The sequence below is a fragment of the Peromyscus eremicus genome, chromosome X (assembly GCF_949786415.1).
Source record: "Peromyscus eremicus chromosome X, PerEre_H2_v1, whole genome shotgun sequence".
Taxonomy (NCBI): domain Eukaryota; kingdom Metazoa; phylum Chordata; class Mammalia; order Rodentia; family Cricetidae; genus Peromyscus; species Peromyscus eremicus.
In genome coordinates this window covers 29,988,623-29,993,914 of record NC_081439.1, presented here as the reverse complement: position 1 = coordinate 29,993,914, position 5,292 = coordinate 29,988,623, and positions in this window count along the sequence as shown.

The following is a 5,292-nucleotide window of genomic DNA, read 5'->3' as shown; positions in this document are numbered from 1 at the left end:
GGATCAGAACTGGGCTATAACTTTTTTTAAATTAAAAATATTTTATTCATTTTACATACCAATCAAAGATCCCCCCCTTGCCTCCTCCTGCCCCTCCAACCTCCCCATCCCAACGCACCCCCACATTCCCTCCTACAAGAAGATAAGGCCTCCCATGGGGAGGTACATTCAGTAGAGGCAGGTCCAAGCCCCTCCCTGTGCCTCAAGACTGTGAGAGGTGTCCCATCATAGGTAGTGGGCTCCCAAAAGCCTGCTCATGAACCAGGGATGGATTCTGATTCTACTGCCAGGGGGCCCCTTAAGCAGATCAAGCTACACAACTGTCTCACTATGCAGAGGGTCTATTATAACTTTCAAAGGCCCTCCTGTAGTAAGCTATTTCTCCAACCAGGTCCTGACTTATAAAGGCTCCACAGACTGAAAATAATGCAGAAGAACAAGAACCAAAATGTGATCCTGTAAACGAAATTTCAGTTTCAAACTATAACAAGTCCATGTGAGCTACATGTGGGTATTTGAAGTGTTGAATTTTCTAAAACTTCTAGTCAGAATCAGGTAAACAAGTCCTCCAATAAATGGCTAAGCAGGAGAACAGTCTGTAATTTTGACTCTAGAGCAACATTCTAAAAGGTTGTATGTAGGCTATTGGCCTCCCTGAATTCTTATACCCCTAGTGTACAAGGGCAGTACTACCTAAACAATATTTCTAGTTAATGCACTCTACTTGGATGTCATTCATATACCAATGAAAAATCATTTCTACATTTCTAACATCCATGAGACTAATTAACAAAGCCTGTAATATTGATTTGAGATTAAGATATTTGAAGAATTATAGCAATTGCTTTGGAAATGTTGGTTTCTGATTAAAGTCTATGGAGAGTTAATAATTTCTGGAATGAACATGTTCAATTAGAGAATCTCAAATGTACAGTAGCCACCCCTATAGTATAGGTTAAAACTAAAATGCACAAAAATATCAGATTATCTTTGCTAGATTACTTTAAATTACATCAGTGCAACCACATGTTATGAGATGTGATGCCATTATGGATAATAATTATAATAGAAGGTGGGTTTTAAGATTTTGTTTTACATTTATCATCTTTTGTCATTCTGAATGTCTTTGAGGTAAATGACACATGACATTTACTATAATTACCATATAATCCAACAATTCTACTTCTGAGTATATATTCAAAAATTTTAAAGCAGGGTCTCAAAGAAAGCTTAGCACATACATGTTCATAGTGGCATTATTAGCAACAGCTAAAATGTGGAAACAACATCTGTCCATGAACGGAATAAATAATATGCAGTATGCACATGAAATAGAATGACTAAGCTTTAAAACTGAAGAAAGTTCTGACACATAATACAGCATAAATAAAGTTTCTGGAGATGATTTCAAATGGAATGTTAAGCACAAGACAATGACTATCTAGTCCTACTTTTATGAGGTACCTACATGTTGTGGTTTGAATGTGGAATGTCTCCCAGAGACTCTTGTGCTAGTGGTACTGTCTAGTTGTCAGGGGCTGAGGGAAGGGAGAATAGGGAGTCATTTGATGGATAAGAATTTTAACTTTTCAAAATGAAAAGAATTCTGAAAATAGATGGCAATGGTGGTTACACAGCAATATAATCATACTTACCACCAGTGATAAATATAGTTAAAAATGATTACTATGGTAATTTTAGCTTTATATGTACCCTCTTACAGTAAAATGATTGAAAGATCACTCACATCTGCTGTTCTCCTGTTGTTTGTAACTTATCCTGAGAACAATATTATCTAAGTTTCTGTCACTCTGTCATTATCCTGAAGCTCCAGGAAGAGTCCACTAGTAAGACAGGCATTGTGATAAGACTTTAAAGGACTGCAAAGCAGTCCACTGTTACAAATGAGGACTCAGATGGAGGAGGAACCATACAGGAAGCCAGACAGAACATCAGAGGCCAATACAAAGGTGTTGCCACCAGAGAAGGCAAGCAAGCCACCTACAGAGTAACATTTGAAGTGACATTCACTCTCAAGTGCCAGCCATGAATTTGAACCACCCTGAGAATCGTGCCTTCTTAATTTGGGCCCCAAGGCTTGTCTTACACGACTTCCAGTCCTCAGGCTCAATATAAGGAGCTTGGATTCTAGGCCAGTGTCCATGGGGGAAGCTTTGAGAGAAACTGAAAGAAAAATACAGGATTTTGAATGAAAAATATTACTCCTTTTTCTAATTTTTTTTTATTTAGAGACTTAATTGGAAAGAGGTAAGAGTAGAAGAAGGGAGATTAATTTATGCAAGAAGTAATAAAGGTATGAGCTAAGGCAGTTGTGTGCTGGAGAGTGATGGATGCTTAAAAAACAAAAGAGGAAGCAGGACTGAAAATGTGGTGACTAATTTAGGGTAGTGTTGACAAGAGAGAGGAATGGCCACAGTGACTTCTTTCCTCACTTGGGCTATGTTGACCATAGGCCAAAGCCACCGTGCCTCTAATAGAAGAACATCGCTCCATGCTACCTCTCCTCCTGCCTTCTCCATAGATTGAAGAGGGGTGGGGACAGTTTTCTTCTGCTCCCAAGTGGTAAGGCCACCCAATAGGGATTGCCATTATTCTTTCCCTGTGGTTAGTTGGGAGTCAATTGCATTGGCCCTGTTGATATTGCTCACTTTTTAATTCTCTTTTTTTGAGCAAAAGGAAGTTCCAACAAGGTACTTTCAGGGTGAGATAGCTCTACTAACTACTACTCTGTGTCAAACCTCTGCAATCCTAGGACAGCAGGAATGAGGGAGAAAAGAAGCAAAGAGGAAAGGATGGCAAAGTAAAGTCTAGATGAGCTGGCACTGACTCCCAAAGAGACATAGCCAACAACTTAATCATGCAAGATATCACCAGACAGACAGTATGCAAAGTGGTGTATCAGAATAACACCACAAAATGGAGGGAAAATGGGGTGGGAGGCTTTAACAGCTGGTCATCTTCTGCTTCTTGTTTCCCATAGGTCAAAGTTCACCCCATGTGAAGTTAACTCATATGCATTTAGCTGATTCCTGAATCACTGAGAAAACAAGATCCACAACCTGGGGTAAGGGTGGGAAAAGGGAAGAGGAACTAAGAGTCTGGGCCTCAGTCTTAAAGAGAAGGATCACTTGGGCCAAACAGAGATGAGCCTGAAGCACCACCAATGGCAGAAGGGCACTGAAACAAAGAGGTTGAGTGAGTTTTGGAAGTGTTGTATGTTTTTGCTCTTTTGCTCTTTTCTCTTTGATTCTTTTCAGAGGCTGCCAACCAGCTCCCAAATAAATTACACACAGAAGCTTATTATTACTTATAAATGCCCAGCCTTAGCTTGACTTGTTTCTTGCCAGCTTTTCTTAACTTTAAATTCCCTCACCTACCTTTTGCCTCTGGGCTTTTTCCTTTTCTTCTGTAATCTTACTTTCACTCTTACTCCATTTTTTGCTTGGTGGCTGGGTGGCTGGACCCTGAAGTCTTCCTCTCCTTCTTCTCTTGCTCTTTCTTTTCTTCCCAGAGTTCTCCTTCTATTCCTTATCTCTGCCTGCCAGTCCCACCTATCCTTTCTCCTGCTTTACTATTGGCCATTCAGCTCTTTATTAGACCATCAGGTGTTTTAGACAGGCACAGTAACACAGCCTCACAGAGTTAAACAAATGCAACATAAACAAAAGTAACACATCTTTGCATGATTAAAGTAGATGTTCCAGAGTATAAACAAATGTAACACACCTTAAAATAATATTCTTCAACAGGGAGGAAGAGAAAATTGTCTGTATACACCATTGACTAAAACCCAGAATGGAGAGTAAACTATCATTCATTCCACTCCTAAGACCATAGCATTTCTGCCATGATTTCTTGAAGACCTGTATTGTATTCTATTGATAAAAAACATCTGGAGCAGACACGTGGAGTTGCCTGCTCCAAAACCATCTGCCTTTCTTTGTCATAATACTGATTCTCAGATAAACACACAGCCACTCATAAGACTACATTTCCAGCATAGACACTATTCTATATGTTTAATATATGTTTTAACCAATAGGCTATAAATATAGCTATATGGAAGCCTCTAGAACACCTTCTTAAAAGATAAAATAATAGCTTCTTTCCCCTTGTCCATTTTTATTTCATTCTGTGAATCTAGAAGTGGTGATTGGAACTCTAGCTACCATTTTGGACCTTAAAGACAAAGGATGATGGAGTGAGAAACACAAAAGAATATGGAACTCCAATAATTTAAAAAGTTTTTATACCAGTCTTTTTCTGCCTACTCTTAGATTTTACTTACATAGAGAAAAAAAATCATCTTCTATTTTTTCAATGTTGAATCATTTATTTGTTACTCTTAAAGGCTTTTATTTTTTGTTGGACACAGACTTATAAGTAAAAGCTCTCAGCGAGGATGGCTTACATCTCTTGGCAATCTGTCCCTGGCATTTTTCTTTGGCTTCCTTCATTCTCTTGGCTAAAAGTTTAGCATATTCTACAGTTTTCTCCTTGTTTTTCTTAGTGCATTGTTTCTTCTGAGCAATATATAGGCATTTATGTTGCAGGACATGTGAAGTAACAAGATGCTGAATCTCAGGTGGGCTTCTTACCTCTTTGTTCAAGGGCTTCTGACAACATATTGGTGGACATCATCTTCTTTAGAGAAATTGAAAAGCTTTCAGATTCTGCTAGCTTGTTTGGATCCCAACCACTGAAGCACAACAGTGTCTGTCAGTTCAGGAATATCCCTCTTTTTGTTTTGTTTTGTTTTGTTTGTTTGGTTGGTTGGTTTGGTTTTTCGAGACAAGGTTGCTCTGCGTAGTTTTGGTGCCTGTCCTGGATCTCGCTCTGTAGACCAGGCTGGCCTCGAACTCACAGAGATCCACCTGCCTCTGCCTCCTGAGTGCTGGGATTAAAGGCGTGCGCCGCCGCCGCCGCCGCCGCCGCCGCCGCCGCCGCCGCCGCCGCCACCATCACCACCACTGGCCCCTCTCTCCTCTTTTACAATAAAGTTGAGAACACTCAGATTGGAATCCATAATGCATCCATGAACAGACTTGTGCTTCCTCTCTCCAGTTCTCCTTGATCTATAACAAGAATGCGCCTTACTTAAGAGAAGATGCACTCTGCCCTGGGTCAAGACACCTTTATTCATGGAAAACCATTTGCTATTTCTACCACAGATTTAGAAAACATAACCCTTCCACTCTTCACCCAGAGTATCAGCAGCTACTTCTGTGACCATGCACTTCTCACAGAAAGTTCAAAGCTTGCCTTCATTGT